General features: G+C 40.1%; 1 protein-coding gene across 5 annotated transcripts in view; it reads right to left on the reverse strand.

Annotated features, from left to right (window-relative positions):
• The window catches only part of PLAGL1 (PLAG1 like zinc finger 1), a 109,559-nt gene that overhangs the window by 73,727 nt on the left and 15,987 nt on the right, over positions 1 to 19,845 (reverse strand). The gene's annotated exons all lie outside the window — the stretch shown is intronic.

Below are 19,845 nucleotides of genomic sequence, written 5' to 3' on the forward strand. Positions count from 1 at the left end.
ATGCCTGAAGAGTATTTTTCTTTTTTTTTTTAATCATTAAAACCAGATCCCTATCTGGGCTATGTCTCAGTGGCAATTATTCTCTATCAGCATTCCCCTCCCAGTATATAGTGTGATCTTTCAGTTTATGGATTCCATTCTCCTTTTCTTAGTATAGCATCCCATTCATATTATACATCTGAGTAAGTTTATCTTTCATCGGTTGGATTTTTTACTACAGAGTCACCAGTTGTTCTTATACTTGATTTTTGTCCTTCCGCATCCATCTTCTTGTGATTTGCACGTACTCCAATTCTCTCAAAATATTCTGTTCACTTATTTTTCTAGTTTACTGGATTTTAAAATCATGGTTTTAAACCTTAATTTTCTTAGCTATGCAATTTCCCTTTTCATCACATTCTCATCTTATACTCTCCTTAGCTGTTCTTTCTGTATTCTTTTTTTTCCTGTAGTGTGAAACACATATAAAGAATACAAATTTCTGCTCATGAGTTATGTTTTCTTCCAGCCTTAGTTTCTTGTCTTTTACAGGCTATTTTCCTTTCTTCCCACTCCCATGTTATAGCATGTTTGCATAATAGCTATGTCATTATCTCTTATCTTGTTTATCCTTAAAAGTTGATACCAGACCGTGTATTTGCACTCATATGCTGGGAGTGAATTCCTGGTGCACTTTTCTCTTCGCCTGAGATGTGTTGGTCTTCTCTAACCTGCGCTTCAGTTTTAGGGTTGAGTGTGGTTGCTATCTACCCCCCTTTCTGCCACCCGAGGGTTTAAGGATGAGAGGAGGGGCAATGGGGGATTGAAGAACTCAGCTTGAAATGGAGCATAGAGCTTGCTGGGAGAAGTCAGCCATCACTTCTGAAATTCCTTAAATCCTCACCAGCCCTCTTTCAAGCCAGGCAAGGAGTAGCCCATGCCTGTGAACTTCAGTTCATTTGCCCATTTTAACATAGTACCCCAGAAGGTGGCGAACTTTCCTGCTTCCAGCAAAAATCCAACAGTGGCTCATAAAGATTCCTAGACGTTTTATGGGGATGCCACCGACTTCTTTCCCAATTGGAGGACATTTGTGAAGATTCTCAAAATTTGGTCTGATCATCTTTTTCCTCAGTATGTCTTGTGGGGAGAGGGGTGGAAGGTTGTAGACATATATCACATTTAGTGGAATCTCTGGTTTCTTTGCTTTCCCATCACTTCTCACATTTTACATTATACATTATGTTACATTATAAGGTACTTCTTTCTTTGGTTGCAGGTGAGCTGTTTTACTTTGTGTGGTTTAGGGTTTTAATTTTGATTTTCTTAGTGTTTTCTTTGTGCCGTATTTATCCATAAGTCAGTTAACCAGACTCCCTTATTGGTAATGAATTGTATGAAAATCCTTTTTTAAGTTATCTCCACAACGTTCTTCAAACATCTATATGTTGACTTGGTAACTGTAATACCCTCCTTTTCCCTAAGCCTTCCCTCAATGACCCGTGCCTTTGGATGACAGTGTGCCCCAACAAAGGTTCTGGAGCAGAGATTGCAAACTCCAATCTCTATGAAGTTTAAAACAATGAGGAATGAGATTGTAGTAAAGTGAAAAGAACATTCTTTGTGCAAGGGGCAGATGCTGTACAGCTCAAGCCAATTGCCACCATGTTGGAATTCAGGGCACTATTGCCAAATCTCTATAATTCAGGACAAGCTCGGTATCTGGCCTTGAAATATAAAATTTCCTAATTTTGGAAATGGTGTGGAGGCCAAATGAAGTACCTCTCAAGGCCAAACTGGACCCATGGGTTACGAGTGTGGTCCCAGTTATAGAGAAGCACTCAGCATAAATTCCATGATCTGTTTTATTTTTGTAAGCATTTTGAGATACAGGCTTATTCTTCAGACTCTCTTCAATGACTTCTTAAAATGTCTTTAGCAAGTATAAAGCAAGAAGATTCATGCTGACATATTTACAATTTGATACAGCATGTTAGGACCCAGCACTTTCAGGAACAGATGTTACCAGGGGTAACAGCTATGATTGGGCTAAAATCAATACCATGTGAGCAGAGTGTTTACATAGATATGACAACCTTAAAAATAGCAGGAAAAAATATTTTCAATTGATGCAGAAAACACCTTTGACAAAATCCAACACCCATTCTTGAAAAAAAAAAAAAACAACAGGAAAGAAAAGAAACTTCTTCAAGTTGATAATGGACGTATTTGTTTCCTATAGCTGCTGCAATAAATTACCACAAGTTTGTGGCTAAAACAAGAAATTTATTCTCTCTCAGTCCTGGAGGCCAGAAGTACAAAATCACCGTGTCAGTGGGGCTTCACTCCCTCTAGTGGCTCTAGAGTAGAATCCTTCCTTGCCTCTTCCAGCTTTTGGAGGCTGTTTCCTTCCTTCTCTGGTTTCCTTGGCTTCCTTGGCTTCTGGCCACATCACCCTTGGCATCTGGCCTCCCACCTCTGCCTCCGTTTTCACATCGTCTTATCCTTCTGTGTGTTGTGTGTTTTCTCTTCTGTAGGTCTAGCTTACCAGACACTTGCCATTGGATTTAGAACACACCTGAATTACTTGGGATGACCTCATCTCAAGATCATTAACTACATCTACAAAACCCCTTTTTTTCCAAATGACGTAACATTCTCAGTTTGGGGGATTAGGACATAGGCATATCCCACGGTGGGGGGGGGGGGGGGGAAGGGGACACCTTTCAACCTTCTATAATGGGCAAAATCCCAATTGGCTCTGCTGTGGAAATTGACTAGCTGATTCTAAACTTCATATGGAAATGAAAAGAATCTAGGATAGCAAAACAGAAAAAGAAGTTAAAAGTTGGGAGAATTACACTACTTGATTTTAAGGCCTATAAAACTACAATAATCAAGTCAGGATGGTATTGGCATAAGGATAAATGGAACAGTATATGGAGTCCTGATATAGAGCCGCACAATATGATCTATTGATTGTGGACAAAGGTACAACATAATTCTACTGGAAAAAGGTAAATGGTGTGAAAACTGGTTTGTATGGAGAAAAAAACCCAGCTTATATTTATACTTCACATCATATACAAAAATAAAATCAAATTAGATCACAGACATAAATAAAAAAGAAAGACAAAACTTTTAGAACTGTCCTGTGCAATAAGGTAGTCACTAGCCATGCTATTTAGCACTTAAAATGTGGCTAGTCCAAACTGAAATGTGCTATAAGTATAAACTGCAGTCTAGCTTTTGAAGACTTATGATAAGAATATAAAATATCTCAGTAATTTTTATATTGATTACCTGTTGAAATATTTTGGACATATTGGTTTAAATAGAATATATAATTGAAATTAACTTCAGCTTTTTTTTTTTAATGTTGCTACTTAAATCTTAAAGTTATATATGTGACTCATAATGGTTTTGTTTGACAGGACTGTTCTAGAAGAAAAATCTAGGAATAGCAAAGACTGCTTGGGTTGGATATAAAAAGCAACAACCATGGAAGAATAAATTGGTAACCGGACTTTACCAGAAATAAAACCTCCTGTTCTTCAAAAGGAATTAAGAAGCCACGCCACATACTGAGAAAAAAAAAATATTCACAATACATAGATCTGACATAGGACTTATATCAGAATATTTAAAGAATGCATACAACTCACTAATACAATAAATGCAATAGAAATGGGCAAAGACTTAAAAAGATACTTCATCAAAGAAGATATCTGAATGACCAATAAGTGCATAAGTGACACTTGATGTCACTTCCCCAATGACCATTAGAAATTAAAATCACAGTGAAATACCACTGTATACCCACTGGAATGGTTGAAAATTCAAAGACTGACAATACCAAGTGTTCTAAACAACGTGGGAAATCTAGAATTCTCATACACTGATGGTGGGAATATAAAATAGTACAACCTTTCTGAAAAACTGAAAGTTTCTTATAATGGTAAACACATACTTATACTATATACCCAGTAATCCCACTCCCAGGTATTTATCAAAGAGAAATAATAACTTATCTACACAAAGACTTCTACACAAATATTCACATTAGCCCCAATCTGGAAACAAACGGTAAGAAAATGAGCAAACAGGGCACCTGGGTGGCTCAGTAGGTTAAGCGTCCGACTTCGGCTCAGGTCATGAGCTCACAGTTTGTGAGTTCGAGCCCTCATCGGGCTCTGTGCTGACAGCTCAGAGCCTGGAGCCTGCTTTGGATTCTGTCTCCTTCTATCTCTTCCCCTCCCCCCACTTGTGCTGTCTCCCAAAAATAAATGTAAAAAAAAATTTTTTTTTAATAAAAAAAAAAAATGAGCAGATGATCATCTCATAGATGAATCTAAAAAACATTATGCTGAGTAAAAGAAGCCACACATAAGAGAAGACCTGCTATATAATTTCATTTATAGGAAATTTTAGTGGGGGAGAATCTAATCTATAGGAATAAAAACCAGATCAGTGTTTTCCTAGGGTGGATGGAGATGAGGCATGAGGGAACTCTGTGGGGTAATGGAAACGTCCTAGATCTTGATCAATGAGATAACGACATGGATCTATATATTTGTCAGACTTTGCCAAATACTATGCTTCCAATGAGTACATTTTGTTATATGTAAATTAAATCTCAGTGAAGTTCCTCTTCTATTCTTACCTGCATGGAATGGGGAGAAAGAAATTATAAGACTGTTTTTATCCTCATCTACTGTAGTTGGAATTAGTATTTACCTTCCGCTTTTTTGTTAACTTTTTCACGAACACTCCCTTATTCATTATCACTTCATTTTCTCACCTGTGTGGGTTTAAATGGCAGAGATGAAACGCAAATCCACGTCTTTCCTCGGACGCCTAATCCAATGTTCTCTCACAATACAAGCAGCATTCTGCTTAACAGATTTGAACCAGGCAACTTGAAAAAATCTTTTAGTGAATTCAACTCAACAAATATTCAATAAGTGTTCAGATTTAATTTTCTTTAACCAAAATATAAGTAACACCTTAAAACCTAAATAAACATTTAGTTCTTTTGAGGCCCTTGGCTTCTGGCCAAATTACCTTGCTCACTGGCCTTCTGCTGGCCTTCCTCAATCTCCAAGTCCCTTCTTTTTTTAGAGACTGTAATTCTTGGCTCATAGGGCTCTCTCCCCTTCCTTACACTTGTCACTATTTGCAACGACTTCTCTATCCAGGTATCACTTCCTCAAACAGGACTCCCATGAGAACATTATTTTTCCCAAAGCAAAACTGATTAATGTCCATTTCTATCTTGAACAGAGTGACATGTGGTGAACATAATAAACTGACAAGGCAATGTTTGGTATATGTAGTTCCTCTACTGACATTTTTTTTACGTTATGTGGTAAAGTTCTCCTGTTATATGCATATTGGAAAGTGTAACAAAATAATCATGTTGCTTCACCATGTACCAAGGATCAGGATGGTATGTGAGACAAGAGAACATGGCTGCTTGTGGCTCCTGACGAAGTGAGGATGATCCACTGATTTAAGCAGCTGTGTTTTTTGTTTTTATAGTAATATGTATGGATGTAATTCAAATTATATGAAGTATGGAGAAGAATTTTTTTTTTTTTTTAAAGAGCGAGACCGTGCATGCATGCGAGAGAGAGTAGGGGAAGGGCAGAGAGAGAGAATCTTAAGCAGGCTCTGTGCCCAATGCGGAGCCCGACACGGGGCTCCATCTCAACAATCCTGAGATCGTGGCCTGAGCTGAAATCAAGAGTCAGACGCTTAGCCAACTGAGCCACCCAGGCGCCCTTCCAATTTTTAAGTAGGAAAATTTTTAAGTAGCTTGAAATGAAGAAAATAGCAAAAAGATGGGGGGAAAAAAAACATTCACCTTTTATTAATAAACAACCAGAACCAGTCAGAAGTGATTGAAAATAGATTCAGTGGCATCAATTTTCACTCCTGTTTCATGTAGCATAAAAAAACCAAGTTGACGATGACCAAATGCTGACCTTTGGAGTGAAAAGTAAAAGTAGTGTACAAACGCCAAATACTGATATATATTTTTCTACCAGAATTAAAATTTCCTCACAAAATTCAACAACAATAGGCAAAAAGGTACAAGACAAAGGGAAGGTGGTAGAGGCTTTTCATTACTTAGGAGTACCAGCCACTTATTCAAAGTAAAAGCGGATGTATGGCAGGCTGACCATACCTATTTCTCTTCTCCCTCCCAGAGCTCCGCCAAAACAGGGACATCAGAAGAGAGACATGAGCCACAGTTGAAAGAGTTCACCAGATTTTAAAGGACGAAAATCAAATGCAGGAGTGGTAAGTAACTTAAGAGTGGAGAAGTACCTACTGAGGGGCTGGATACTCAGGGGGACCAGTGCGCAAGAAGTCGAGTGTGGCGTTGTCAGGAAAGCGTTGGTTGAAAGCCTTTATTTTGCACACAGGGCAATTAGGTGACCAGATCTGTTCTCACACCCTGGGTAGTCTGGCAACCACACTTCCACCACCCCAGAGGGAACCAGAGTTATTATCTGGATGAACTAAACGGAGAGAGATGTTGAGACCCATAAGGTCAGAGGATTAAAACAGAAGAATTACTGAATATCTAGAAACTGAACTAAGGCACCAGATACTATTTGGTTTTAAATCTGTCGTATACTTTTTATTCAAAATTTTTGAAAGCATTAAAAAAATTAAAACAACGAGCACTAATTGCACTAACTGCGTAACTGCTTCATCATATTTTTTTATTGTTCATCTTAAATTTTCTCTTTCTTTTTGGTATTAGCAGTCTGATAGCCTGCCTGCCCTGTTAGTCCACGGACTTTACCAACAGTTACTCGTGATTATCAGAAGATATATTTTACTTCCCCTCCCAAAATGTCCCTAGTGACTCTTAAGTCTCTGCTTTAACACAAATTCCTATACCTTTACCCTAGAGAAGGGATTAGTGAACTATGGCCTGCGGGCCAAGTGTAGTCCCTAGGTCTCCTACCATACAGCCTGCAGGCTAAAAGTTCTACATTTTTTAGATGTTTCGGAAAAAAAAAATCAAAACAAAAATATTTGGTGATATGAATATTATACGAAATTAAATTTCAGTAGCCATAATAAAGTTTTATTGGAACACAGCCGCTCTCATTCATCTATTGGAACACATATCATCTATGGCTGCTTTCATGCTATAACAGCAGCCATCTTGTATGTATGGCCCACAGAGCTGAAAATATTTGCTTGCCAGTCCTTTACAGAAAAAGGGCTGACACATGCCCTAGAGGTCCAGGCACAATCCTGACCTCAGCTCAAACTCTCATCTCTTGTTTTCTTTTTGTCCTTTGGCCTCCAGTCCTCAATTATCCTGCAAGGTAATCTCATCTCAGATTACCCTGAGCTTCCCTGTCTCCTCTTTCTCTCTATTCCTATGGCTACCTATCCTACTGCCCTTTCCCTTGTGCCCTCTGATCCTCTCCACAATAGCAAGGCCGTGCATCTCCCTCCTTCTCCTCAAAGCTCTCTCCAGCTCTTCACTTTTACTAAAATGCCTGGCTCTCCTCAAAGATACCCTACACCCAAGGACATGGTTGGCAATTCCCAGTGGCCACACCACACTAGGAGAGCTTAAAAAGACAGGATGATTCTTACCCCCATCCCTACTGCTAAATCATTGTTCCTTTATTCACATAATAAGACATCTCCTTTTGGGCCCAGGACATCTGGCTCCTCCACAATTTCCCCACCGCTATTACAATCATCTAAGGACTGATCCACTATAGACCTTGAACAATGGAGGACTTTGGCAGTTGGCTCATATAATTTCTCCAATTGCCCCATCTTCCTGGGCCAATTCAACATCTACATGGGTGATTTATGCAATACCTTGGTCTTAGAATTCCTTCACTTCCTCCTAATGAAAAGACCTTCTCTCTATTCAAACTATCTTCTGAATCCATGACAACCTCCTAGACCTTCAACAGCCTGGAACAGCTCCATCCTAAAAATTTCAAACTCCAGCATCCCAACTTCTGACTGCAACTTCCGACCTTTTCAGGTCTCTCACTCTCTGCTCCCAGGATATTTATTCTGCAGTGAAACACACACACACACACACACACACACACACACACACACACACACCCCCAACATGCATGCGTACCTCCTCTGGTTTCAGTTTCTTCCCTAGCCAGCCTAGATTGCATAACTCATGATCTCCCCATGGTCTTCTTCATTTTGACACCCTGCCTTTGCATTGAACCAATCTCCAAAGCTACATCCCAGCCAACTGATAAGCATAGAAGGAATAATTTAGAAAAGTAATATTTATAACTATAATAAAAATTGATACATGCAAGAATCACCAAAGGATGCTAGAACTACTGAGTGAAAATTAGAGAGGAATAGGATATTTATAGTACACATAGTTTCTAAGCATCTATTTCCCCATAAATTTCTTAACAATTAAAAAAAGGGAAAACTGTAACTTGACAGCAAAGAAACCTAGCAAATACCGCCTTAACCAAGTGATGAAAGTTGGTATCATCAACGATGGGGTAGATGGACATATGCTTCTTGATGCAATGCATGGATAAGGACACATCACATACGTAGTATTCCTGCTAGAAACAGAACCTAAATTTACAAAAAGGAAACAAACAAATCAGAACTGAGGGACATTCAAAAAAAGACTAGACTGTATGTTCCAAAAACATCAATGTTATGGAGGACAAAGCTAAAAAAATCTTCCATATTGAATGAGATTCAAAATTCCACTGAATGCAATGCCTGGTAAGTCCTGGAGTATTCTTTTAAGCTACAAATTTTTTGCTGGCTGCTTCATTTGGTGAATCACACGACTCTTAATCTTGGGGTTGTGAGTTTGAGCCCCACACTGGGTGTAGATATTACTTAAAAATCTTAAAAATATATATTTAAACAATTGAAGAAACCTGAATATGGACTATATGTTCAATACTATTGTCCTGAGGTTAAATTTCTTGAGTAATAGTTGTACGGTCATTATGTAGAAGGTGGTCATAGTTCCTAGGAGATAAATGCTGGAATGTTTATGGTTCAACACTCAAAGTCTAACTTACATTCAATGGTTCAACACACATATCACATATATGAAAATGATAAGGCAAATGTGTAAATATTAATAATTGGTGAATCTGCATTTAGGATATAGGGGAGTTCATTCTTTCAACTTTTTGTTTTTGAAAGCTTCAAAACCACAAAAAGTTTATAAAAAACTCCAGCTCATATCCAACTACCTACAATGCCCCCATAGTCAGGCTGTTGAGAACTGCTAGAAAAACTCCTACAAATGAAAACGTGATTGAAGACTGAGCTATGCCCAATATTGCTTATTCAGCTTGCCACTCATTTGCTGGGGAGCTTTTCAAAACCTTTATCCCTCTCCTCAAACCATCTCAAACACCCTCACCATCTTCCTACTTCCTGGAAAGCCAAGATCAGCAAGAACAAACTCCCAATTTCTTCCCTGTCCCACCACCTATGAGCTTGTCTTTCTCATCCATCCTGTCCCTTGTTTTGCCCAGAGCTAATTCCTCCATGTGAATTCTCATGCCTTCCCAACTCTTCAAAAAACTTGTGCTGTCATTCAACACCCCTGTATCTCCTCCAAGGTCCATCTTTAACTCTCTACTGGCTTTCTCCTCTGTAAACAAACATATTAAAATTTCTCCTAGCTTGAAAAAAATTAAACTCAAGCCTTAGATCTTCTCTAGCTACACTTTATAGTTCTGCTTCCACTCCACCCCTCCCCCCACCACAAAGCTTCTTGAGAGCAACCTCTGCTTGGGCGCTCTACTTCAACATCATTCCCAGGTCAGACTTAGGTCCCCGGTTGTCAGCTCTCCTCTGTCTCCCTCACTACTCTACCGATGCACTTCTGTAATCAGAAAGCCAATAGAAAGTCTTTCATCTGGGATCTCTCTACATTATCTGGTGTTATTCCCCACTCCTTCCTGCTTGGAAGGACCCTCTCTCCCACTGTCATTGGCGCCCTGCCCTTCTCTCTGGGACTCTTTCTTACTACTCTGACCATTCTTTCTGAGCCTTCTGGGAAGGGTAGTAGTCTCTACAAGGACGACTTTGCCAGGAAATTTCAACAACGTTCTCTTTCTTGGGCTCCTGAAATGTCCTTGGCCCTCTAGTCTTCTCAATTGAAACATTAACACCTAGGTGACCTCCTCTAAGCCAGCAGTAGTAGCAGCAGCAACAAATATATGCCAGGCACCACACTAAGCACCTTTATGTTTCATTAGCTTCTTTGACACAGCAATCTAAGCAGGTACTATTATTACCTCCATGGTACACATGAGGAAACAAAACTTAGGGAGGGTAAAGAACTTGTCAAAAAATTTCTCAGCTAGTAAGTAATAAAGTTCAAAACTAATTCCATAGCCTGTGCTGTGCTACTCCCACAAAATCATTAAGAGAAGACAACATGGGCACAATGGCACAAGACCAGAACAGAAACGAGATGGGTAATAGAACATTCTAGAAGATCTGAGTCCATACTACAAGATACTAAAAGTGAAGGAAAAAGGACTTCATGTTTCATATTTAATAACACCATGGGATGGGGTTAAGAGCCTCTGCAAGTTCTCTTTGGTTAGGAAATTTTAGCAGTTATTATTGTACTTTCTGTGTTACTGTTCTGAGGTTCATTAATATCTTTCCTAAGATTACTCCAAATGGAGATAATCTTCAAGGTATTGTACCTCTACTCTTTGTGAGTCTTTCTAATATCTTGGAGTTACTTTTCTGTTCTGTCCTTCAGGGACCATTTTTACAGGAAAAATAAACTTTTATAGAAAATGGGGTTTGCTCTTTCATGATGGAATAATTATACAGAGGAAGGATATAGAGAAATTCTAAATTGCCATGGTTTCCTCGCCTGCCTACAAATGTACAAAATTTGCAATACATGGTAAACATGGTGGGCACTTTTGTGAGCGGTACCTCTGAGATCAGATCCAGTAGATTTTCGTCCTATTGTCATTTTAAAGTCACTGACAGATTTATTTCACTCAGGCATGCCATCATAACAGTTGAGCTTTTAGGCAGTGGGAGTAATAAAATTCCACAAAGAAATTAAAGACTCTCAAAGTCTGGATCATGCAGTTCTTTTCCTTTGTGAAAGCAATTAGAAAGGTAAGGAGATCTAACTGTATATTGGTAGCATTCCAAGAGGGTTTCAAAAGGTCAGGTGGTCATGGAATCATAGAACTGAAAATTGAAAGATACCAGCTCTCTGGAAGGTAACTTAATATTCCTCATTTTACAGACGAGGCAATCAAGACCCAGAGAGGCTGACTAGTAAGAAATGGGAAGAGAGAGAAGATAGCTGCAGAAGAAGTGACCCAATGCTCTTATCTCAATCAGATCTGGGTCTTTAAAACCAGAGGGTCAGAATCACCCGAAGAACTTTCAAAATCCATATGCCAACAACAAACCACAGACTGGGAGAAAATATTTGCAAACCACAAATCTAATAAAGTCTTAAGTACACAGACATACAAAAAGTACTTAAAACAACAATGCCAATTAAAAAATGGGCAAAAGACCCAAACAGGCCACTCGCCAAAGGAGATACATAGATGGTATAAACGCATATGAAAAGATGCTCAACACCATTTGTTATTAGGGAAATGCAAATTAAAACAAGGTACCACTACACATGCATAAGAATGGCCAAAACCCCCAAATCTGACAATACCAAATGCCAGCAAGCATGTAGAGCAGTAATCCATCATTGTTTGTGGACATATGAATTCACTTTGGCAGATTATTACAGAGCTGAACATAAACATCCCATCCCATGCAGCCACTGCTCTCCCTGGTATTTACTCAAGTGATTAGAAAACGTATGTCTACACAAAAGTCGGCACATAAATGTGTCTAGCAGCTTTATTCATAATCACCAAAATCTGGGAGCAACTAAGATGTGCCTCAAATGAATCGGTAAACAAACTATGATACACACCCATACAATAAAACATTCTTCAGCAATCAAAAGGAATGAGCTAATTCATGCAACATAGAAGAATCTTAAATGCATATTGCTAAGTAGACTTAGCAGTTTCAAAAGACTACATACTATATGCTTCCACATGTTATCTTCCACACGACATTTTGTAATTAAAAAACATTTTTTTTTTAATGTTTGTTTATTTTTGAGAGGGAGAAGGAGTGCGAGCAAGGGAGAGGCAGAGAGAGAGGGAGTTACAGAATCTGAAACAGGCTCCAGGCTCTGAGCTGTCAGCACAGAGCCCAGTGCAGGACTTGAACTCACGGACCTTGAGATCATGACCTGAGCCGAAGTTAGAAGCTCAACTGACGGAGCCACCAAAGTCCCCCTCCCCCCATTCACATAACATTTTGGAAAAGGGTATAGTGTAGAGATGAAAAACAGATTGAACTCATCAGAAGTTTGGGAGAGAATACCAACTACTCATGATGAAGCACAGAACTTTTTGTATTTGTTTTTGTTTTAAGGACCGTGAAGCACTTCTGTGTGGTAACATAGTAGGGGATACACAACACTATGCATTTGACAAAACCTATAGAATTAAACCTTAATTTACGAAAAGTAAACCTTAATATATGCAAACTTAACAACAACAACAACAACAACAACAACAACAACAGATCATCCAGGAGGTCTTGAATGCAGGCTGTGACAAAAGTATCTAACTGTAATTACTAATGTACAAACTCACTAAAGGGAGCCGGAGGGAAAAAGGTGTTGACCTAAGTAACTTTGGAAATGACTAAAGGTGAAAGAAACCATACATAAGCACTGAACTCCAGTTGGCGAAGTTGTTTCCCGTGGGGGTACAAGTTAACAGTTCTGAAACCACCACACATGCATAGTGGGAATGAAAAATTAGTAAACAGACGGTGATAATGGAAGCAGGGCTTTTCTCACTGTTGGAGAGGGAGATCACAGATAAGAGAGGGGAAGACTACAGCAAGCCATACAGTACTGGATTAGAGTTGGAGATCACATTCTGAGCTCACGTTTACTTTAATAAAGACACAGACGGATATAGAAAGAGTCATAGGTACATGTAACACACAGGTTAACATTTCCTAGTTCTGTCTACTGAGAAGACCTAGATGCAATAACATCCTGTAGCCATCAGCACACCCAACACTCAGATCTTTGTTTCTTCTTCTTCTTTTTAAATATTTTTGAGAGAGAGGGGGGAGACAGAGAGAGGGGGGAGACAGAGAGAGGGGGGAGACAGAGAGAGGGGGGAGACAGAGAGAGGGGGGAGACAGAGAGAGGGGGGAGACAGAGAGAGGGGGGAGACAGAGAGAGGGGGGAGACAGAGAGAGGGGGGAGACAGAGAGAGGGGGGAGACGGGGGGGAGACAGAGAGGGGGGGAGACAGAGAGGGGGGGAGACAGAGAGGGGGGGAGACAGAGAGGGGGGAGACAGAGAGGGGGGAGACAGAGAGGGGGGAGACAGAGAGGGGGGAGACGGGGGGGGAGACGGGGGGGGAGACAGAGAGGGGGAGGGGGGAGAGGGGGGGAGGCGGGGGGAGACAGAGTGGGGGAGACAGGGGGGGGAGATGGGGGGGAGACGGGGGGGAAACGGGGGGGGAAATGGGGGGGGAGACAGAGGGGGGGAGACAGAGGGGGGGAGATGGGGGGACAGAGGGGGGAGACAGAGGGGGGAGACAGAGGGGGGGAGACAGAGGGGGGGAGACAGAGGGGGGGGAGACAGGGGGGGGGAGACAGAGAGAGGGGGAGACAGAGAGAGGGGGAGACAGAGAGAGGGGGAGACAGAGAGAGGGGGGAGACAGAGAGAGGGGGGAGACAGAGAGAGGGGGGAGACAGAGAGAGGGGGGAGACAGAGAGAGGGGGAGACAGAGAAAGACAGGATCAGAAGCAGGCTCCAAGCTCTGAGCCGTCAACACAAACCATGAGATCATGACCTGAGCCAAAGTCGGAAGCCCAACCAACTGAGCCACCCAGGTGCACCAGATGGAAAATTTTCTATCTAAAGACTGAAAAAGTAACTTTTCAACTGAAGATTTCCAGGTTGGACCAATTCACCTTACGTTTCTCAAATGCAAATTAAGCATATTAATACAATCTAGCATTGACATTTTGTCTGAAGCATAAAGTGATTAAGAAGTTAAATGTAAGTATTCAGAATAAAAAGTGAAATTGGAAGTAAGAGCCTCTTTTTTGTTGCTTTCACAATACCCAGAAAAGAGGCTAAGGAAGAAAACAGAACAGAAGAATAGTAGGAAGGAAGAGGGGAGAAGGAGTAGATGGGCAGAGAGGAGGGGGCATAGAACACTGAAATATGAGGGAATAAAAATGAAAACAGCCAGAATGGCAGTGCTGATCCCCATTCCCACTGAACCCCAGTATCCACTGAACCACACTGAAAAGAACCTGATAAAGGTACCAGCACACTCAGAGTCTGAGACTGGGCCATGGTGAAAGTGTGTTTAAGTGTTCCTTTTTTGAAATGAGGTTAGATCTTTGAAACAGTCTCTTCACTGGGAAACACTCTGCTCTGTTGGGGAAATCTTAATCACGTTTGCTAAACTATTATATTTCCATTCTAATTATCTTAATGTCTCCAGTCTTGCTAATATAGGTACACTCACATATAATATCCTAAAGGAAGGATTTGGATGCTCTCAATTGCCTCAGTTATCATTCATCTTGTGAGAAAAAAAAAAAAAAAATGCCTTTACAGAGTTTTACAGGGTTGGGGGTGGGGGGAGGTGAAGGAAATATAAAGAAATCAAAACTTCAGGGACACCTGGGTGGCTCAGTCAGTTGAGCATCTGACTGTTGGTTTCAGCTCAGGTCGTGATCTCACGGTTCATGGGTTTGAGCCCTGCATCTGGCTCTGCACTGGTGGTGCGGAGCCTGCTTGGGATTCTTGCCTCTCTCTCTGCCACTCCCCTGCTTGCACTGTCTCTGTCTCTCTCAAAATAAATAAATAAAACTTAAAAAAGTTTTTTTCTTTACAAAAAAAAGGAATCAAAACTCCAAAAATGCATAGAATTGTTCCTTTGAAGTCTCAGCCTCTCAAAGAATTTAAGGGAGCATATGGCTCTTTATCAAGTTTGCTTATTACAACTTTATGCTATAACCAAAGCAGAGTTCCTTTGTGAATTATTTAACTATATATAGTTACTGCATAAGCCATTAACTTTTGAAACATCTTTGCCTCTTTTTAATACTCTAAAATTAACTGTTTCTCTCATAAGTGCTCCAGAATATATTAGAATAAAACACATTCGATCTTTAAAATTATATTTTTTAAAGTCAAATCTCAGTCATCTCCTAATGCAAATGCTTTATCTTAATTGTGGTGACAGCTCCAAAGGTAAACACTTTACCAAACACAGCTTTATCAAAACTCAAGCTGTGTAGTGAGATTGGTTATATTTTATTGTTTCTAAGTTATAAATCAGCAGAGCTTAAGAAAAAAAGCCTCTACCCACGGTTATCAGGATGTAGAAACCAAAAAAGTACAATTAAGGGCTTAATTTAAAAAGAAATTCATGCCAGTCTTAGGAGGAGGAATTTAAAAGAGAAATAAAAAAATCACTATTATGTGCTAATTTTAGGGCGCCGTTGTAATCTGAGCTGCACTCTCTCAATGGTGAAATACATAAAAGAGAACATTCCCTAAGATCCTGATATCTGACAATGGAAGAAAAGAAGAAAATCTGGATAAACTAGCTCTATTCTGCACAAACAACCGTGGTTTTCTTTGCTCCACTTCTGGGCTGCGGAGGGTGTGAAGAATGTCGAGCCAAAGCAAATGAATCCCACAAAGCACATAGTATATGGTACGTGTGCAACTATAGTATCTACGTTGTATTTTCCTTATTACAAAAAGACAGGCTTGTTTTAGAAGTCTCGGAAGAACCGGAAGACATTTTAAATCATCATCATCTCACCATCCAGTGACAATTATTAATATGCCTCCATTTATTCCTTCCCATTCCTTATATCATTGAGATGATCTGGAATATATACAGTCTTGATTCTGGCCTCAATTTGAACACAAACATCATCCCATAACATCCATTTTTAGGCATCTGAGGAACTATCTGTAAATATTAGACAAGTTACATCCTCATTTGCTGTAGAACAATATCACAATTAAAGCAACCATTTTTCAATTATTGTATTTCTAGGTTATTATCAGTTTTTTATTTTTATTTTAGAAAAATAGAAAGTGAGAGGGGCAGAGGGGAAGAGAGAGAATCTTTATTAATTTTTTAAATTGTTTTTTATTTATTTATTGAGACAGAGAGCATGCTGGAGAGGGGCAGAGAGAGAGAGAGAGAGAGAGAGAGAGAGATACAGAATCCGAAGCAGGCTCCAGGCTCTGAGCTGTCAGCACAGAGCCTGATGTGGGCTCGAACTCATGAACTGCAAGATCATGACCTGAGCCAAAGTCGAACACTTAACCAACTGAGCCACCCCGGCGCCCCTGAGAGAGAGAATCTTAAGCAGGTTCCACACCCAGCACAGAGCACAGGGCTCCATCCCACGACCCTGGGGTCATGACCTGAGCCAAAATCAAGACTCAGATGCTCAACTGACGGAGCCATCCAGGCGCCTCTATTATCAGTTTTTTTTAAAAAATTACAAAGAATGTAGTAAACATCTTTACATATAAAGCGTTCAGCATACTTAAAATTATTTCCTGAGGTAAGGAATGCCTTCCTACGTTTGACACAAACTCCAAAAGCCGTGAAAAAAATTGACAAGCGATCTAACAAAATCAAATTTTTGGCATAAGCTCACACCATGAACACCATTAGAAGACAACAGACTGGTAGGTGGGGGACTGTGACTCGTGATAAAGGGCTACTTTCTTTAATATATTTAGAGACCACTTCTACAGATCAGTAAGGAAAAGAACAACAGAACAGAAAAATGAGCAAGGATAGGAACATAGTTCATTTAGTGAAGAGTATGCAGGCAGCTCTTAAATCTACTAAAAGACACTCCTTTTCATCTTGAGAAATACCAATTAAAACTATGCTGAGATTTTTCACTTATCACACTGGCAAAGATTCGACGATTTTTAACACATACTGCACTGTCAAGGGTTTAGAGAAAGGGACTGTCACCCTTCACCAAGAGGAAGCTCTTCATGCCGTGACATGTAATAATCTCCAAGTATTTGTAAGTAAAACTGGGAAATACTGACTGGTTTAGACAGCATGCTATCACTTGTGTACGAATGGAGTGTGGACAGAGGAGAATACCCCTTCCCACCACATACACACAGGCATTTGGATGGATAATGAACAATATTACTCTTTTCATAAATCCTCAGGTCTGGGGTTCACAGTAGCAAGCAAACTGCTTCACTGTCCACTCTTGAATGCCTTTTGAATGGAAAAACATTTAAATATATACCTATTAGAAAAATAAAAGTCCAATTTAAAAAATAAATTTCAAAATGTTTCTTTAGGATGGATATCTATAGGAAGAATTTTCTAGCCAAAGAGTCTACATATTATAAGACTCTAGACTGTGGAACTGCTTTCCCAAAGGGCTTAAACTCTATTTCTGGTAGCCACATGTATCTTTCATAGGCATTATAGGCCACACAAGATTTTTTTTTTTAATTTCTATACCCAACATGGGACTCAACCCCAAGATCAAGAGTCACATGCTCCACTGACCAAGCCAGCCAAACACCCCAAGATCTTTATATTGGATAAAGTGATTAGGAAAAAATGACATCATTTCGATTTGCATATTTTGATTACTAGGGAGTTTGAGCATTTTCCACCTTTGGTTAGTTCTTTATAGTTCCTCTTTTGTGACTTACAGTCATCACCTTTCCCCCTTTACATACTGGGGACAATGTTTTTTTTCTAAAATATATTACACAGGGTGGGGGGGGGGGGGCCCTGGGTGGCTCAGTCGGTCAAGCATCTGACTTTGGCTTAGATCATGATCTTGCAGTTCGTGAGTTCAAGCTCCACGTCAGGCTCTGTGCTGACAGCTCAGAGCCTGGAGCCTGCTTCGGATTCTGTGTCTCCCTCTCTCTCTGCTCCTTCCCCACTCATGCTCTGTCTCTCAAAAATGAATAAATGTTAAAAAAATTAAAAAATAAAATATATTACAGTTTATCAACCTTCTCCCTGTCACTCATTGCAACTTTTTTTAAACCAGTTTTTTATCTGCCTTTTAATCTGTATTTGTTTGACAGAAGTTTTAACTTATGTGGTTAAATGTAATCATAATTTCCTCTACCTAGTTCAGTCCAAACATTCTTTAGTTGCCACTACGTACCAGGCAATTACTAAGGCCTGTGTGTAGTTGAGAGGTGCAGACTATCAAGGTGACCGACATGGGAAAGGTAATTCTGATACAGCCTGGTAAGTGAAGCTGAAGAACTACAGGTTATTATGGACACAGGTTATTATGGACACATACAACTGGGGCACTTTGCTCAACTCAGCAGCAGAGTCCAATTTTCTAGAAGAGATCATTCTATACATTTAGAGGACAAAGACATTGAGTGGGAGGAGCATGCTAGGTGCAACGGACTGAGTGTGTGTTCCCCGCAAATTTCTATGTTGAAGGCCTAATCCCCAGTGGGACAGTATTTGGAGATGGGGCCTTTGGAAGAGACTCCAGTTTAGATAAGGTCATGAGGGTAGAGCCCCAAAGATCGGATTAGTGTCCTTATAAGTGGATAAGACCAGAGCTCTCTCAATCTCTTTGCATGCACAAACCAAGGAAAGGTTATATCAGCGTGTAACCAGGAATAGGGCCCTTACTAAAATCCAATCATGCTGATGCCCAGATCTTGGACTTCCAGCCTCCAGGACTGTGAGAAATGTTTGTTGTTTAAGCCACCCAGTCAATGGTAATTTATTATAGCATCCTGAACTAAGTACTGAAAAATGAGTAAGTGCTATAGCAAATACCTAAAAATATGGATGAGACTTTGGAACTGGGAAGAGGCTGGAAGAGATCTGAGGCACAGGCTAGGAAAAGCCGAGATTGCTCGTAGAGACTTTTAAAGGAGATTCTGGCGAGAGCAAAGAATGAGAGGAGAGCCATAGAGAAAGCTTCCAGCTTCTTTGAGAACATATCTGTAATCACGTACAAAATATTGGTAGAAATATGGATGGTAAAGGTCATTCTGATGAGGATGAGCACAGAAGAGGAACAAGTCATTAGACCATGGAGAAAGGCAATCCTTGTTAAAAAGTGGCAAAGAACTTGCCTGGATTCTAGTGTTTCGTGGAAGGAAGAACTTGCAAGCAATGAAATTGGATATTTAGACAAAGAGATTTCTAAGCAAAGTTTTGAAGGAGTGACTTGGTTCCTCCTGACAGCTTGTAGTAAAATACAAAAAGAGAGCAATATACTGAAGAAAGAATTGTTAAGCAAAAAGGAAGGAAACAGAACTTAAATATTTAGAAAATTCTCATCTTATCCAAAATGTCAAAAATGAGAAAGCATGTTTGGAAGAGAATAGTGTGTGTCTGACCATTTGATAAGATTAGTATAGGTGTGAACCATGGACCTAATCAACCACTCCAAAAGGAACACTGCCAGTTTGAATAGAGGTGGGACAAAATAAAGGAAGGCTATCAGACTTCTCAGATCCTACAGGACCTTAGAATTATTTGGTTTCAAACATGCGCTATTGTTTTGGTTTTTTTTTAACATTTACTTTTGAGAGAAACAGAGCGTGAGTGGGGGAGGGGCAGAGAGAGAGAGAGAGAGAGAGAGAGACACAGAATCTGAAGCAGGCTCCAGGCTCTGAGCTGTCAGCACAGAGCCCAACACGGGGCTCGAACTCAAGGACAGTGAGATCATGACCTAAGCC

Source organism: Panthera onca, chromosome B2, assembly GCF_046562875.1.
Source record: "Panthera onca isolate mPanOnc1 chromosome B2, mPanOnc1 haplotype 2, whole genome shotgun sequence".
Classification (NCBI taxonomy): Eukaryota; Metazoa; Chordata; class Mammalia; order Carnivora; family Felidae; genus Panthera; species Panthera onca.